Here is a 19,581-nt window from a genome sequence, read left to right as displayed (position 1 = left end):
AGGCTCGAGAAATTTATGTTCACGGAACGTGCGGTGATCAGGCAAGAACTTGCCCGTGTAATACCTGCTTTAGGGTCTTATACGGACTCATGGCAACTGGAACATCAAAGAACATAAGAATGAAGGAGACTGCAAGAGACCATAAGGCCTACACTAGGCAGCTCCGTATCCATCACCACCTGTCATCCCCATCCACAAAGTTGTCTAATCGTTTCTTAAAACAACTGGTAGTTTCAGCGATTAATACATGGTTACTAAGTTTATTCCATCCTCTCATACCACCTCTTCAAACAGTATGCCGAATCGGCCGAGTACTACAGATATCAACTTAGTAACCATGTAGTGAGCGCTGAAACTAGAAGATGTTTTAAAAAACGGCTAGACAACTTTATGGATGGGGATGACAGGTGGTGATGGATACGGAGCTGCCTAGTGTAGGCCTTATGGTCTCTTGCAGTCTCCTTCATTCTTATGTTCTTATATCTTAGTGCAGACAAAAACGACAATCCGCACTATATTTGCTTACAAAATAATTATTTGTCTATTTATTTACTAATTTATCTATCTAAATATATATTAATCTATTATTTTTAAAGCACATGACACAGCTACGAAACGATGGGTTCTATGTAAGTTTTACCTCCTATGATTTCCAGGTGCTATGCCCACCACCATATCCCAATTTCTAACCTATAGAATATCGCACAGCAACAGCTCTATCCACACCACATATCCGACGACAATTCCCCCATGGAAGCATCTTCAGAATTCTTATTTTCACCAAAGCTACTGACGCTATAACAAAACGATTATTCCCCAAATAATTGTAAGCTTTGTCGACGCCCTATGGGTCGAGAGCCACCTTCCGCACACCAACCGCTTTCTCCAAGAAGCTGTAGCCCAAGAATACTAATGAGCAGACCACAGGTTCTGTTCCTCCACCTTAAAACAAATTACCAATCACTTCTGAAAATAAAAACATTGCTGCTAAGATACTCCATCAATAAACTAGGACACATCATCCTGCAAGTGGTAGAAAAGATTCGATTTCTGGGCCTGATCCTCGACAACAGGGTCCCCTGGAATCCTCAACTCAAACAATTAAAGGCATCCTGCCTCCGATCTTACGAACTCCAAAAATTACTATTTCACAAAGGTTGGGGAACAAACAGACGATCACTCTGGAACTTATACCAGCCCTCTACCCCACCCCCCCATACAGCACAAACTCGACTACAGATCTCAGGCCCGTCCCTTCCACTACACCCACAACCCTTCGAATAAAAAACACACCATCCCACTCCCACGCAGTGGGAAGTGAGAAACCCCTGGTAGAGCAAAGCCATATTAGTTGCGGCAAGACGCTGGTTTTTAAACTAAGGTGCTAGCTGACTTTCTAGTGGTATTCATATAGATGGTCATATATATATATATATATATATATATATATATATATACATATATATATATATATATATATATATATATATACACTAAAGACCCATTGTTGATTGGATTAAGAAAAGAAAGGAAATAACGATTTCCGTATATTTCGATCACTGGCTGAAGAGGATCGAAATATGCGGAAATCGTTAGTTCCCTTCTTTTCTTAATCCAATCAACAGTGGGTCTTTAGTGTATTTATACAAATGTGTTACATTACTTGACAGTGATATCTATATACATATATATATATATATATACATATATAAATATAATATAATATAAATATATAATATATATATATATATATATATATATATATATGTATATATATATATATGTATGCCCTCTTTTCCTCTTTCAATTTGGCTGGTGGTCTGTGACCTAACTTCGAGAACCAATGGTTTAAAGAACCTTCGTCCAATTAAATATCTGATAAAAACTACCGGGTTTCGACTGTGGAGCAAAAGAGGTGAAGGGTACACAATCGGACGTAAGATGTGAAAAGTAACGGCAGAAGGTAAGGTGTTTAAAAAAATGAGAGATTGATCGAGACGAGAACGTGAGTTTTAAAAAAAAGAAGAGGGAGAGGAGTGAGTGAGACACAGAGAGGAGGCGGAGGTACAAAGAATTAAATGAAAATGGTGTGGAGAATGACATGGTGCGATTTATGACAATGAAATGAAATGTAGTATATATTTATGAAAAGAAAGATGAAAATAAATGTTTTAAAGTGAAGCTATAAAGAAGAGAAAACCACCGAGAAGAGATGACGCGACAGTAATGAAGAGCATGACTGAGGCAGCTACCTATAATATAAGGAGTTAAGAGCTCAAAGAAAATGAATGTGTGGAAGAATACGATTAACCCCGGACGCCTGTTTTCAAGACATTACAAGTTATATTAAAAATAGATAGTGTGGAACTGGTGTCGCGAGAGGCAGGAGAATCGTGGCCTGAGAAAAGTGGCCGGGAGAATAGTGGCCGGGAGAATCGTGACCGGGAGAATAGTAGCCTAGCCGGGAGAATCGTGGCCTGAGAATAGTGGCTGGGAGAATAGTGGTAGGGAGAATCGTGGCCGGGAGAATCGTGACCGGGAGAATAGTGGCCGGGAGAATGGTGGCCGGGAGAATGGTGGCCGGGAGAATAGTGGCCGGGAGAATAGTGGCCGGGAGAGAGGGAACATTTCTAGATCGAGGCAAATAACTGATCCATTAATGTGTGAACAAATGTGACGAATGTAGGTAGGAGGTAAAGGGACTGGGGATTTGATATGGGCTAAAGCAGCAGCACGCTTCGTCATCTTGGACAAAATACACAGAGCCTCTGATCCAGACGGACAGCTCAGCCACGCGACGACCAACAGGCGGATATTTTGTCCACCCGCTGCGACAACTCATCACACCGGCAGATGACGTCGAGTGGGGGACCAACCAGACACATTGCCACGTTCCCTTTTTTGTCATATACATACAGTGTATATATATATCTATATATATATATATATATATATATATATATATATATATATATATATTGACCAGCTTGACTTCAAACACTTCCTCTATAGAAGCCACTAAGGCGAAACTAGTCAGGAATAAAAGTGTTTCCCTCAGCCCGTGTTCCCTTTACCTCCTACCTATGTTAAGAAGGAGAAAACTAAAATGGTGCAAAAAAAAGGAGACACGAATGCGAGCATTGGCAACAGACTGCTGTGAGTAATATTTGGTAAACTTGAAAGTAAATCCGAGTTCGTGATAATGGAAGTTTAATGACGAAGATGTGCAGGACGGAGAAAGGGATGAAATATTGTTTTAAAGTAGGATTTAAGACAGTGAAAACCGGATGTTGCAGGCACGAGTAATGATACTTTCTTTGGGAAGAAATTTATGTATACAAACACACCTGGCATGAATGGAGAGCGCTTTTAGTTTTCGTCATCGTGGAAAGTAATCTGAAAAAGATTACTAGACAAAGATAGTCTGAACGAAGTGGGAGCGTGGGATCATAAAATAGTGAAAGCTAAAGGAGTAAAGAAGAGAGAGAGAGAGAGAGAGAGAGAGAGAGAGAGAGAGAGAGAGAGAGAGAGAGAGAGAGAGAGAGAGAGAGAGAGAGAGAGAGAGAGAGAGAGAGAGAGAGAGGGGGGACCTACTGTTGAACTGGTAAGGTGATACAGGATAAATACGCAATTATCTGCAAATGACTAATGAAAATTAACCCAAATAAGTGTAAACTTGAGCACAAATATTGAAATAATACTAAGTACGACTACAGGTTCATTGAAAATAATAATAATAATAATAATAATAATAATAATAATAACAACAACAACCTAGGTGGAAAATGAAAAGGATGTTGGTGTAATTATTGGTAACGACTTTAAATTATCTATGGATTGTAATTCTGCCCCCGGGGACATCAAATAAGATACTGAGATTGGTCGTGATCCTTTGACCAGCATATCCGCTTGGTTCACACCTTGCAATTGATAAATACTAGTGTCCTCTTGTTGTATGCACAATAGAAAACAATGGGATTACATAGGTAACCACAACCACCAGTGCCTGTAATTTCGTATATTCACAGAAAATCACTTATACAATTAGTAAAGTCATGCTACCTTATATATACAAGCATTTTCTTAATATTCACTTTCTACCTTAAAAAAATTATATTTCCAATTACTTAGGAAAGTTTCAAATTCTATTCATTGAATAAGCGGTTGACAAGATTTGATTCCTCTTATTTCTGAATCAAGTTTTCGTCACGACAATTTAGGGTCACTGAATCGTGTCTGCACACGACCAAACACACACTGATGATGATGCCAGAGTGGAAAATTAATTTCAATAAAAAGAAATTTGAAATCCTGATATAAGACACACACATATATATATATATATATATATATATATATATATATATATATATATATATATATATATATATATATATACATATCTTCTTGTTCGTATTTTCAAAGTTTTTGACAATGATCTTGCCATCTGGGGGCTGAGGGAAGACAAGTTCACCAAATACATCCACTTAATGTTCAACGTTTCGTCAACATAGAGACATCTTCAGGAAAAAATGGAATATACAAAAATACAATTATACAAAAATTAACACACAAAAATTAAGAGGTTACAATGATATAACGTAAGTTTTTGTTCGTTTTTGTGTGTTTGTGTTTTTGTATATTCTAGATTTTTACTGCAGATGTTTCATAGATGAAACGTTGGATATTAAGTGAAAGTATTAGGTAAAAACTTGTCTTAGCTTAACCCCGAATGGCCACATTATTGTCAGAAACCTTGAAAATACAAACAAGATGATTACTGTCAGAATGCTGTCGATTTTAATTCCAATTGTATAGAGAATCTGTTCCTATATTATATATATAATATATATATATATATATATATATATATATATATATACAGTATATATATATATATATATAATTGTATAGAGAATATGTTCCCATATTTTTCGAATATATATATATATATATATATATATATATATATATATATATATATATATATATATATATATATATATATCATTATAAAATAATGGGAAATAAATCAATAGCAAAAACAAAGGAAGGGATCTTAATCAGGAATTATCTATCGCCAGGAAGCTACACAAAGAAAATAAAAGTAGACATGTCAATGGATAAGACATAAAAGTACAAGAATGGCCTTTTACTACAAAAGGATATGATTTGTAAAAAATATTAATAATAAAAACAAAATCAAACAAATAAATACAAAATGAAAATTAAATAAAGGGTATATATACAAGAAAAATAGGAAGAATACAAAGAAATGCGAAAATCAACTGGAAGAAATACAAAATATTGGAAATAGACCAAAGGCAAACGAGACCCTTAGGGAGACGAAATAAATAACCACAAAAGCAAAAGGATTTGGTGAATCTTCTTCTGAAATCATCTGTTGCCGGACGAACGGGAGACATCGTAAATTACTGTACATAAACGCAACACACACACACACGGGCGGAGATAAGTTGGGTTTGTCTCCTTTCACGTGTAGCCCCTGTTCACCTAGCAGTGAGTAGGTACGGGACGTTAGTCAAGGAGTTGTGACCTTGCTCTCCCGGTGTGTGGTGTGTGAGTGGTCTCAGACCTACCCAGAGATCGGCAAATAATGAGCTCTGAGCTCACTGCCGTAGGGTAGTGTCTGGCTGTCTCGACAGAGACTGCAGCAGATCCGAGGTGAATACACACACACACACACACACACATACACACACGAAGGCAAAGAGATATTTATAGCTGATATAACAACATCAACAAGAAAGATAAAGAAAATGACTGGGAAAAAATCTCACGAAGATGAACAAGTTCATTTGTAAGAGATAACCGAACAGTAGACAAAGGAAGAAGAATATAATGCAGAAAAAAAGACAACACAGTTATTTCAAAATCGTGAAGCGTTATTGAGAGATGCAGCTGGATAAGCGAATATGTATGACTGTTTGTTGATGGACGAAGAATCGTGCGTTGTCAAGAGTGATAAGGTAAAACTTGTGAAAGCTGAGGAAATAGTATTAATATCATTAAACAACTGCAAACAATGGGGAGATTTGAAAAGTCTACAAGTTCGACAAATATGAGCTTGGTGGGGGCAATAAATACTTAATTCAAGTCACAATATGGAGTGAACGAGTTAATCAGTGAGCCATGAAAGGATGATAATGGCAACTTTAAAAAAAAATGTGGAAAAGGAGAGACACAATGGCGGAGAAGCGTGCAAAGATTGGAGATTTCGTCAGAGAGGCTGAGACAAAAAAAAAACGGATTTTTTATTTTTTTTATTTACTGAAGGGTGATGGATCAGAAGTCGAGGAAATGGTATCTATTATGATAAAAACAAGTGTTAAAAGTCAAATTTTAAAGAGCCTTGAAGGTAGCGCATACACTGATGCCTTGATAGTACTCGTAGCTAGATTTGAGGAAAGCAATTACTTGAGGACGGTGGAACTTGGCATCATATCTAATCAAAACCAAATTAGAAAAAAAATAATATCCGTTTACGCGATGAGGTGTATGACCTATGGAGAAGAGAGAGAGACTATCACGATGACAGTGAAGAAGTTTAGGAGGTCAATGAAATACTGGGAGAATGAAGGGGCGAACGAGTCATGAAAGTGGGCATGGAAGCTCAAAGATATTTTGCAGTTTATACCCCATAAGACAAGGACATGGAGGGAAGAATATTACAAGGAGATGTGCTCAAATATAGGATCATTATTGAAGAAAACTGTCGAAAAGAATGGCAATGCAGTCTTATTGGATATTATTCTTCTAAATATAGCAATGGTCAGTATGATACCATGGATCATAAAACTAATTAGCAGACTGGATTTACTGCTGACTAAAGAGCAATATTTTACAAAGGATTACAAAGGGGGAGCATGCCGACAGAGACCTTTTAGTCCATAACTAGGTCGGATGCGAAAAAATATATAATAATGATAAATAAATAAATAAAAAATTATAACAGCATAAATAATAATAAACAAAATAAATAAATGCATCAGTATAGTTAAATAATAAACAAACAGGAAAATAGTAAATAATATTCTTTAGTTTACTGATGTCCTACTTGAAGGTGTGACCATTTGATATTGGAATTCCACTTAATTGTAGAGAATCCAGAGCTAAGGGACGAGTCATACAGGCAGGAAAGATATAACTTTGAAAATGTCAATTTTATGAAACAGAGAACAAAAAATTTGGGGATACAGACTGGATATAATAATTCCGAAATTTTGAAGATATATGGCATAAATGAGATACTTGCAACTTGGGAGTGGAAAAAATAGGAACACACCTGAAATAAACAGAATTTTAAAGGAAATATTGTTCTAACGAAAGTTGTGTTTCTGCAAAAAATGGGAAGAGATGGAGAAAGATGGAGAAGATGGAGAAAGAGAGAAACAAAAAAGAGAGGAGCAAGAAAGAGAGCATCAAGGGAAGAATACATCCACACAATCACACAATCACATGTAATGTAGTCATACCTGCATACCGGCTTGCTGGTTTAATAATAGGCCTACCGCGCTCGCTTGCTAATTCAGTTGTCCAAGACTGATTCCCGCTGAAGAGCATCACAGCACTGCAAGCCGGTACCCTGCTCTGTTAGGCAAGATGTGTGTGTGTGTGTGTGTGTGTGTGTGTGTGTGTGTGTGTGTGTGTGTGTGTGTGTGTGTGTGTGTGTGTGTGTGTGTGTGTGTGTGTGTGTGTGTTTCACCATGGTTTTGGATCACGTGTTGGCCTCGTGATCGACAGCTATTTCCCTCCCAGAAAAGAGCTCAGAGGTCATACATGATCGATCTATGGGTAATGCTGTGACCTTACACGTACACACACACCAACTCCCCGCTCACGAGTTGGAGTAACGACTCGCACATCAGCGATACTGAAATTATTTCAAACTTGGGCGGGATTCGAACCCAGGCCGCCGTAGTGGCGACCGGGAACTCTACCACTGCGCCACGAGTGTGTGAGAGTGAGTGTGTGTGTGTGTGTGTGTGTGTGTGTGTGTGTGTGTGTGTGTGTGTGTGTGTTTGGCCTGGTATATCCACAGTTCAAGTGTTCAATTATACATAATGACGAAGTGGGCCCAGCATCCGCTCCCCCCCCCCCCGCCACCGTTGTACTCCAATCGGGTGCCCGCTCGTTACGAATCCCAATCTATTTTTATTTCTCTATTGCAACCCATTCCCGTTGTTGGCGCCCCGACTCTGAACATTACTTCGCAAATGGTGGAGAGCCGCAGTGAAGGGTCGAACGAAAGACTTTCACTCTTCGAGTAATGGCTGGTTACCCCCCTTTACGGTGACGGAGTAGCTCAAAGCTGCTGGGGGAGCCGGAGAAGGAAGGTGGATTGCGTGAGTAATTATGGGTCGGTGGTTCTTGAGGGCAAGTCATGCAGGAAATGCAGATTTTTTTTTCGTAGTTACTGTGCCAAATGATGTATTTATCTATCTTTGCTTATCTATGTTTTTCTTGGGTTGTTTCAGGTAAAGAGTAGAGGTGCATGGAGGAAAGAAAACGGGAACTGCAAAAGGAGGCAGAGGCAGGAGATGCAGGGATGACCCGTCATCCAGGAGGTGCCAAGATAAGAGAGAGGGAAGAGGATGGAGGGGAGTGGAGTATGATAGGGATGGAATGGATGGGAATGGTTTTTATGCCTTTGTTTTTTGGCTACCTCCCTTGTAAGAGGGAAAAAGTCATGTATGTACAATAGAGGGGCGCACTGATGACCGAAGAATCGATGTACTGGAAGGCACTCCAGCCTCCGCTATCTCCAAGACTGTGGCTTTCGCATAAAAACCTGAACGGGGCGGGTTGGGGGTTCTCTGAACTGAACAGAATTGCCTGGGGTTACCCAGGAGGTTAATGAGCGGAAATACCCCCCGACACCGTCAACCTCGAATGACTTTCGAGGCGGACATGACCTCATGACCGGGTTTGCCACGGGTTTCCAGTGACCAGCACGTTCCAGGTCGGGACCGCCCTCGACCTGCTGATGACAGCGTCGTTGTCTTCAAGCAAAAACAATCGTGTTCCATGACAGTGGGGAACCACACATATACATAGTATGTATGTATATATATATATATATATATATATATATATATATGTATATATATATATACATATTATATATATATATACATACATACACACACACACACACATATATATATATATATATATATATATATATATATATATATATATATATATATATATATATATACACACACTAGGGAGAAATGTAGAGCATTTGTAAATCATACGAAAATCCCGCTGTCGGAATAAAAGAAAAGCTGGATAATCAAAAACTACTTCAACTGCTAACTGCAGCCTTAGTCAGTAGAGTATGTGTATACATACTGTTTCGTCATCAAATGGGGGCATACTCCAGGGAGCACGTTACTTCACTCACACGCAGGCACCAGTCCCCAGTCTCTCCGAGCAAGCTCCCATGCAGACACCCTTCCCATTCCATACAACTCTGGACAGGTTCGATCAGTTTGGCCTAGCCATGGATTCTGTGGCCGCCCCCTTCGTCTCCTCCTCCATCGAGGGTTGTTGTCTCTTGAAGTGGCGACCTTGTCAGTAGGATCAACATGAGGGAAACGTGGCACTTGATGCCCATATACCCGGAGTTGACCTTCACGAATTATGCTGGAAGTAGCTGGCCTAGACTTTGTCTCAAAGTATAGTCTCTGGTTTGATACGAGGTCATTCCAGGGATACCCCATGATTCTCTGAAAGCACTGAGTACCAAAGACATCGAGACGCCTCTCCAAATCAGCATTCAATGTCCATGTCTCACAACCATACAACAAGACAGGGAACATGTGTGACTTGAAGATTCGAATCTTAGTCCTCCTGAATAAATGACGACAGTGCCATGTACTCTTTCGTCTCAAGGTCCGGAGTACCAGGTCACAGGAAATTGATATTGCGAGTGGTTATCACAAGGTAAGGATTGCTAACATCATAATCTAACGACAACGCCTTGCCCATTATGTACGAGTACGTACATTAGACTAGTTCTAAAATTTAAACAAATTATATATTGTCAATGTTAACTTGATAACCAGTTTATAATTACTATTATCATTATATATATATATATATATATATATATATATATATATATATGTGTGTGTGTGTGTGTGTGTGTGTGTGTGTGTGTGTGTGTGTGTGTGTGTGTGTACATATATATCCTAGAATCTCGATGTTGATGGCTTAGAATTAAAGTGATTTGTGGTTGATAAAATTGTATATCTGTTCACTAGGACTCATTCAGTGTTGTACATATACTCGTGTATATATATATATATATATATATATATATATATACATATATATAATAAATATGCTCCAATATTTTGACATACCTTGCAACGCGATGTGAGTGTCTTTCATTCTGAATGGATTTCCAGTCGCAGGAGACAAAAAATGACATACCTTAATACACGTGTGGACCAGCAATTCCTTTGTTGAACTGGACATCAACTGTAATGGTACGTGGCTTGGTAACCACATGACAGCTCAAATCGTGGCCAAGGTGGAGCCTTTCTCTAGACTGGGTTGGGTCTATTTGTCAACTCGAGATCCGATGGAAGGCGCGGCACGGCAGCCTCCTGGGTCAAGGAACGAGCGCAAGGCCGTTATAGACCGGAGGACCACCAGACATCTCTAGTGTTCCTTGCTAATGAGTAAGACTCAACCGCGACTTGCGTCGAGGACTCACGGTCCAGCCACATCTCCACAACATCCTCAAACTCGGTCATCGTCGACGCTTTTTTTTTTTTTTTTTTTTTTTTATGACACAGCGGTCTCGCGGTCTCAAGTCAAGGGCGGGGTTCTGCTCGTCTACGATGCTGACCTAAGGACTACTCCATGATTCACCGTGTTTGTAGTCGGAGACGCAAGTAATTACTTAATTGTATTTAATTAATTGCAGTATACAGAAAAGGAGAAACACTCGTTGGGTCCCGACGTTTCGGAACTGTCTTGTTCCATCTTCAATGGCGAAGTGGTTTTTTGTCGTGTGTCTTGGTTATATACGGGATGTGCGGATTTTGGTAAACGATAATTTTCAGATGAGACAATATGAGAAAATTATCAAAGACATTATTCACACAAATATACAATCCATCGACCCGACAAAACACTTCCAGCTCATTATATAATACAAAGCAAAGACGACAACCCAACACCAGGAAAACACATACGTGGAGGGAGTGAACTTGAGGGGCGATCGAGGATGAGATGGATGGATGGGATGAAAGGGACGTTGAGAAAGAGGGGAATGTCTGTTGAGCAAGGAAGGGAGTAGGCAGGAGATTGGGATGAGTGGAGGCTGCCTGTGTATAGATGATACTGTTATGCAAGGAGAGGAAGGCCAGTGGAGGGAAGGGAGGAAGGGTGCTTATGTGTGAATGATATTTTGATGCAGTCAGAGGGGATTTCTCCCCGTCTTTTTTTTCTTCTGCATGAGAGGACGGAGTGGGGGAGGGGTCGCCGATTAAGAGAAGCGGCCTTGCTGTGGATGTGCTGTGGGTGTGCTGTGTCTAGCTACATTGCTTCTGACCAGTGGACGGGATATAGGATGACCCGTCACCCAAGAGGAGCAAAGATGAGGAGGGAGGGGTGGAATGGGTGGGGGTCGGTACGTTCCTTTGACTTGGCTACCTGCCTTGTAAGGGGGAAAAAGCTCTTGGTATATATTCATATACATACATATATATACGTACACACACACACACAATATATATATATATATACATATATATATATTATATATATAAAACACGTGAAAGCAAGCTTGAACCTACCAACCCGCAGTTACCTGGGTTAACCCCCAACCTCCGTTTAATCGGCGGTACCGCCCAACTCCAGAACATTTTTCCGCCGTAAAATCACGATGGCAAACTATTCTTTCTCAATATTTTGCATAGAAAGTCATTTCATTTGCTGGACTTTTTCCCCCTCAACATATCAGATTCCTTCCCGAAACCTGTGGGCTACAAATCTGCTTCAACAGTCGGGGGGAAAATAGCCTAATGTGATAACGCCTTCCGGAGGCGCCTGAAAAGGGTGATGGCACCCTGCGGATTTGGACAATGTGTCCGAAGATTTTGACATTTAGGACAGAGACAGTCATGGCCCTTATTTTCTATAAAACTTGTGCAAGAAATAATTCAATAGTTATCTTAATACACCCAGGTATGATATGCACACCTACCTTCCACTGCTTCCTGTTTGCAAGGATTACGAGGGGACAGGAGAGATCACCTGGAACAAACAAAAGACGGTTGTTTTAACATTTTACGAAAAAAGAAAACGGGGGGGGGGAAACAGACGACGTGGGACGAAAGAGAGTGGTGGTGGTGGGTGGACTACAGAGGAGGAGAAGGAGGAGAAGGAGGAGGAGGAGGAGGAGGAGGAGGAGGAGGAGGAGGAGGAGGAGGAGGAGGAGGAGGAGGAGGAGGAGGAGGAGGAGGAGGAGGAGGAGGAGAAGGAGGAGGAGGCGGCGGTAGTGGTCAGAGAGAAGGGAAGTCAGGAAATAACTGGCGGGAAAAGGAACTACGACTGAGAGTGAAGAGGTGAAGGTGGAGGAATAGAAGAGGGAATGGGGGTGGTGAAGGTGGTTGAGATTAGAGCTTTTAAAGTCTTAACGACCCTCTGTGGAGAAAGGAGTTTCATTACGAGCGTGAGGAGGTCGCTTCACGCCCAGCATCGTGTAGTGGCATGAGAACGAGAAACCAATTTAGGTTCTTTGAAATTCAGCTTATATATATATATATGTGTGTGTGTGTGTGTGTGTGTGTGTGTGTGTGTGTGTGTGTGTGTTTGTGTGTGTATGTATTGGTAAATCTTGGCAGCAAGTTTTCTTTTAAACATGTTAAAAACAACTGCGCATTCGGCGCTACAAAGCTTCTTGAGTAGACTTTCAAGTCTTCTGAACGTAGATTTCTGGTTTTCACAGTACAGACGAAATAATAAATTTCCAGAAGACATTAGGAACTATTGTTGAGTAAGAGTATACAGACATTTCGCTAAACGAAGTTAGCATTTTCAATGTAACAGAAACAGAGTACAAGACACAACATACAAAGAAAGCTCTGGGTGAGGTCACAACATAAGACACGGGGGGAGGTCACATTATATGTGTGGGATGACAGCGGATTTTGTCACTTTGGGACAAATGTCCGCTGGAGTTTAGAAGTCCAACGCTGCCCAAGTGTCCGTTGAGGACCAAGTGTCCTCTCTATGACTCTGGCGAAACGCCGGAGAGGGACTTGGGTGTCGGTGTGATTGGAAGGTGTGTTGTTGTGGTTGAGAGAGCTACTCCTCGGGAGGGGCTTCGTGCTGGGGGCTATGGTAGGGGCTTCCACTTGTCTGTTGATAGTAGGTTGTAAGTCTTTTATGTTAAGTGCTTCCAGAAAGAAAAGTCTAGATCTTTCTGATTCCTTGGCGTGAATGACGGTGTTGTCTTCTATTTTTTTTTAACAAAACACACACACACACACATATATATATATATATATATATATATATATATATATATATATTACTAAACTTTTTAAAAGCTGCATTAATTAGTCTTTTGCTGATATTTTCAATTTCTCTAATGCTAAAATGCTTAATCTCGTTGTGTTCCTCAATTACTTGGCCAAACTTCATTGGGTATAGATACAAAGGCAAGGTACCGGGTAATTCTTATTTTTAATTTACTTGCAGAGCTTTCGCCTAACATTTAAGGCATCTTCAGTGCGACTTTGGTTACAAAGATGGATGACAATGTCTACAAAATATGCGGATCATAAACATTTGATCCGGACAGCCAATGTGGGGACAGTACCCGTAGCTCCGCCCACTAGATCAACCTTTAAGCTAAGCGTATGATATAAGAATTTTGATGTTGGGATTGTGTCCCATTATGTAAAGTGCTTCTAGGATGAAAAGGCGCTTGAAGTTGGGTTCTCTCTGTACAATGATGATACCTTCTTCCAGATCCTTCCATGTTAACGGGGGTCAATGAGTTTCAATGGGGGTGTTGTATAATGACTCCGTGATTAGGGTGAAAGGTAAGGCGTCTTTTCTCGTAGTCGACTCTTAAGTACTTTTCTTTGAGGACTTCACAAGTCCCTCTCTCTTTCTATTACTACTACTATTATTAGTATTATTATTGTCGTTATTATTATTATTATTGTTGTTGTTATGGTTATTATTATTATCATTATTATTATTATTATTATTATTATCTATTTATTTATTTTTGGCAAGTGCACAAGGTAGCTACGTTAAAGTACCAAGGTTGTCTGGCTAGGGTTATTCACAATGAGGTCCCTGTTTTGGTATAAAATGTCCAGGTAGGATTTTGTCATTGCTGTTGTTAGGCTTTACGTCTTTGTCGATGGTCTGCTTCGTCTGGGAGGACATAGTGTTCTTGTAAAAGATTGTGATTTTACTTCTTCGGTTTTGTCGGTTGGGGGTCTGTACCATATTTTTAGGTGCGCGTTGATGGTATTTTCCACTGCCTTATTAAAAATATATATATATATATTATCAACCATGACTTGTGTAATCCGGTGTAACTTGTGATGGACATTCACTGTTCCCGTTTAGGCAAATACCAAGGTTGGTAGGTTTGCAGAAGACTCCGGTCTTGAAGCCTCGAGGACTGACTTCAACTTTAACAATCACTCAAGACATACATACATACATACATATACCAAGGTTTTTTCCCCCTTCCAAGGGAGGTAGCCAAAAAGGGAAAGGCATAAAAACACTCCCACCCATTTCATCCCTAAATACACTCCACACCCCTCCCACCCTTCCTCTCATCAAAAGGAACCTGACGCATTGTAGCGATTGCAATTGTCTCCAAACTGAGCTAGATCCATTCTGGAATGAACTAGTAGTGTATTTGTTCATCTAAAATGTACTGCACAAATATCAGTCACACCAGTCCCCATACATGGATAAACATGTACGATATTCTGCCAGGACATTCCAATGGTTCTTGCAAGTGGCAACAACCTCGGGGGTGGGGGGGGGGTAGAGAGAACAAAAAAGATCGATCACTTTTACAAACGAGAAAGTAATGGTGACAACAATCATCACAATGTCACTTTGCAGAGAGAGTTGCGAGCGAAGTTAATATCGTTCGCGTCCGTCGATGTCGACAGAATGACGTCATGTAGGCAACGGTGGAAGGCACCTTTGAGCATACAAAAATGTACCCAAAGTATACAGTAGTATCATTACTATCAATATATATATATATATATATATATATATATATATATATATATATATATATATATATATATATATATATATATATATATATATATATATATATATATATATTAATTATTCTTCCTGTCGCCTTTTTTATCTTTCTTTTTTAAAAGCCAAAGGAAGCTTCTCCCAGTCTGGGCGGAATACACCAATTCGAAAACCTTGACCCTTTCTTTGAGTTTCTCATGTTTTAGCCTGGCTGCCTCTAATCCATTTGATTAATTCATCCTGCAGGGGAAAATTCCCACGGTTGTTCAAAGGTCAAGACGCCAGGATGTGAAACGCAGCTGGCCAAGTACAGCAAGCGAACACGCCACCCCAGCTGCTCATTTCAACCGACGAAAACAAAAAGCTGAGCCTTTTGTTTCCCCACAACTGACAACGTCGTAGTGGTCGACATGACGTCACACCAAGCTCCACCTCCCGGCATACGGGTAGATGGAATACCTGAGTCATCTTTAACCAGGAACTTGCTGAGGTGACTGTATATGATAAAATTCTTTGGCGGTTCCTTGGTTCTCAGTTATTTTTAATAACTTTTAATGGTGATATATGAGAAAAGACCTTTCTGTCCATAATGAAGTCAGATAAAAAAATAAATTTGCTTAGGAGTTTATAAAGTCAATTTTAAATCAATCAGTTTTATAACTTCCGTCTTGGCTGCAAGTTTATTCCATTCATTGGCGAAGCGGTTGACAAAGAATTAGAAAGGCGGAGCATGCCGACAGGAGACCTTTTGGTCCATATCTAGGTCGGATGCGAAAAAAATCATAATAATGATAATTAAATGAATAAATAATAACTATAATAATGTAAATAATAAATAAAATACATAAATAAACGCATAGGTACAGTTAAATAATAAACAAACAGGTAAATAGTAAATAATAATAAATTGACATATAACTAATAATAAATGAGAATCAAGCAAATAAGAATACACAAACAGACAAATGATAACAAAACAAATAAACAAATAACAAAAAATAAATGATAATCATAAATAGAATAAATGATAATCATTATAAAGTAAATGATAATCATTATAAAATTAATTATAATCTCCTTATTTCTAGGTTAAAAACCTACGTCCTGACAAATAATAAAACCTGTTTTCGTGTATAGTCCTTAGTTTCTTATATAATCGGTACGAGTTTTGTGTCTTCCCAATGGACTTTCTCCAACTTATCAATGCATTTAATGAGATCTGGGAACGGAAAGAAACAGCATATTTTAAGTGTGGGAGGACCAATGACCTACATAACCGGTTGACTTCCGTTGGACTTTTCAAGTCAAAAGGTCGCGCTTACAATCCCAGTATCCTATTCGCTCTCCTTAAAGTCGTTGATACACTGAGTTCTTTTTCATTCTCCACTTTGGTTTGAACGTTTCAGAATAACTTGTATACTTAGTACTATTATCACCTACTGTATATGTATAATTTTACACGAGTTGAATTTCATCAGCCAATTGTTCTAGTCTTAAATAATCTTCTTGAATACTAAGATCCTTCGAGTGATCATTTGCAGCATTGTCATCTGTGAACCGACAGTCAATGTTATTGATACAGACTAAGAACAGAAGTGGCCCTAGAATGGAACTGAGAAATTTCACACTTGTCATCTTGCCAGAGATATTTATCATTCAGGATAACTCGTTGTATACTAATTTTTAGCTGGTTTCTCATCCAGATTAGTAAGTTGCCTTCTACTCCATGCAAATCTTAGTTGGTCCTCTCTCTCTCTCTCTCTCTCGTGTGTGTGTGTCTGTGTGTGTGTGTGCGTGTGTGTGTGTGTACACGAGAGATCAAAGAAAGAGAGGGGAACGTCTCATGACAACTAAGGTTGTGTTGATGGCTCTGGACGCTACAGAATTCAGAATTGCACCTCTTGGGAGGATTATCCTGGAGAAAAGCCGACTCATGACGTTGGGCGGGGTGGATAATTGAGGGAGAGTTGACAGGGTGGTGAGCTAAACAGCATTATTCTCATAATCGTGAATGAGATGTTCTTCCTGTATAGGGCACGGCAGTATAACACGCGATTTACATCACGTTACTAACCTATTCAAACCTTTGCATCACGCTGTGTCGTAGCTTGACATGACGTGGTGCCGCGCGATCGGTCATATCCTTGGAAGGTGGCGTGTGACGTGACATTATGACGTGTAATGTACCGTGATGCAATGTCATGCAGCCTAAGAGGCCATGTGGTGTGAGAATGGTCACGGTACGCGACACCAAAATTTCATGCTCAATATCGCAATGTCCTCGGCGATTGCCTTCGGGCGGGTACTTGCTCACAGTAATATGCATGTACTGTATCTGTACATATATATGTACATATATATATATATTATATATAATGTACTCATGAATATTTATTTACATGTGTACATATCTATTCTATCTACATAATAAGGTCTTTTTTTCCTTATAAGGAAGATAGCCAGCCAAGACACACCCACTCCCTTCCATCACCCATTTGTTTCCCTCTCATCTGAACTCCTTATGGTTGAAGGGTCATCCTTGTCTCCTGCCCACTACCCGGGTGAGAAGGAATGCAGCAAGGCACAGCACGTCCATAGAAGGGCCGCTTTATTTAAATGGTGACCCTCCACCTAACTTGTCCCCTCATGCGAAAAATAGAGACGAAGAGAAACCTATTTGGGCTGCGTCAAAATATCATCCATACACAACCATTCTCCACTCAAACCCATCTCCTGTCTTCTTCCTTCCCTGCTCAACAGACACTCCCCTCTTCCTCACAGCCCCTTTCACCCCATCTATCAATCTCATCCTTGGTTGTCCACTCAAGTTCACTCCATCCACCTCTGCTTTCCACACTCTTTTTACTAATCTTTCTTCGCCCATTCTTTCCATGTGCCCAAACCATCCAAATAATATTTAATCAGCCCTACTTGCCAGTTCCCTGTCCATCCCGGACATTCACTCAATACAACCTTGTAATGCCTACCATACTTCTCATATATTTTATCTCAAAAACATTTAGAAACCTCCATTCTGCCTTTCTTAAATTCCACATACTTTGTCATAGGCACAATCACCCTTTCATATAATCTTCCCTTTGTCTCCATTCCCAGATACTTATTTCTCATGACACTCTCCAATCCCCCCAAGACATTTACTTGCTTCCCTCACTCTACAATTTACCTCCACCCCGACTCCTCCATTTCCTGCAACATGTTTCCCTAAATACTCAAAACTATCCACTTCCTCCAACCTCACTCCTCGCAGTCTTACTTCCAACTTTCTTTCACCTTCTCCCCTTGTACATTTCATCACCTTGCTTTCATCCACATTTACTTTCAATTTTTCCCTTGTTTTACATATTTATAAGCAAATATTTCTAGGCGGGGATTTGTAGCTAAGTAAATGTCGAGACTTTTTTGAATACCCCTACAGTGGAACAATCGATAATTTGGATGGTAGACCAATCCATATATTAACAACTCGATTGAAGAAAGAGCATTTTGCTATTTGTGTTTGGACTGAAATGATCTCTGTCGTGGTGTCTGTTAGCGTTTGTTGGGTTTCTTTTGTTTTGTTGAAGAAGGATATGCTCTTATGTATTTGTTTTGTATGTCCACTATTGTATTGTGTGTTGTCTTCTCTTACTATTAAGTAATCAGTTAATGTGGGTAAAGTAGACTGTGTTGTTAGTTTTGTTTAATGAATTAAGAGTTATATGTACGTTGGTTTATGTAGTGGGTGAGGCAGTTCCGCGTGTTTACTTGTGGTTCTGTTTATGTTCATGTGCTATGTTCTTTCTTTAGAGTACGAGTGCATACACACATACACACGCAAATACACACACAACATTATATAAATATATATGTATACATATATATATATATATATACACATATATATATACATATACATATATACATATACTGTATATATATATATATATATATATATATATACATACATATATATATATGTATATATATATATATATATATATATATATATATATACACATACATATACAGTATATATACTGTATAATTACGGCAGCAACACCGGAACAAGCTCCCTACTCGTTCGTCTTGTGGGTTGATTTTCCATGGTCACCTCTCTTTTGCCTGTGCACATCACAGCACTACTTTCCGTTTCACGTAGACAAACACGACAGTCACACCCACGACCACCACTCTCGTCTCTACCACTCCCGCCAATGCACGCCATCGAAATACTCTTCCAGCCACCAACTCCACTACACTACACCCAGTGCCAAATTTGAA

At 39.5% G+C, this 19,581-nt stretch overlaps 1 protein-coding gene across 4 annotated transcripts in view; it reads right to left on the bottom strand.

Annotated features, from left to right (window-relative positions):
- The window catches only part of LOC143040267 (alpha-N-acetylgalactosaminidase), a 145,342-nt gene that overhangs the window by 70,762 nt on the left and 54,999 nt on the right, over positions 1-19,581 (bottom strand). For 3 of the 4 annotated variants that reach the window (XM_076211044.1, XM_076211045.1, XM_076211047.1), the window contains one exon: positions 12,248-12,297. The exons of the other annotated variant lie outside the window; for it this stretch is intronic. The gene's annotated coding sequence lies outside the window, so the exon portion shown is untranslated. The remainder of the gene's footprint in view (positions 1-12,247; positions 12,298-19,581) is intronic. 4 annotated transcript variants of the gene reach the window in all.

The sequence above is a fragment of the Oratosquilla oratoria genome, chromosome 28, assembly GCF_046742065.1.
Source record: "Oratosquilla oratoria isolate Oo_2021 chromosome 28, ASM4674206v1, whole genome shotgun sequence".
NCBI lineage: Eukaryota > Metazoa > Arthropoda > Malacostraca > Stomatopoda > Squillidae > Oratosquilla > Oratosquilla oratoria.
This window is presented reverse-complemented; position numbering and strand designations above follow the sequence as displayed.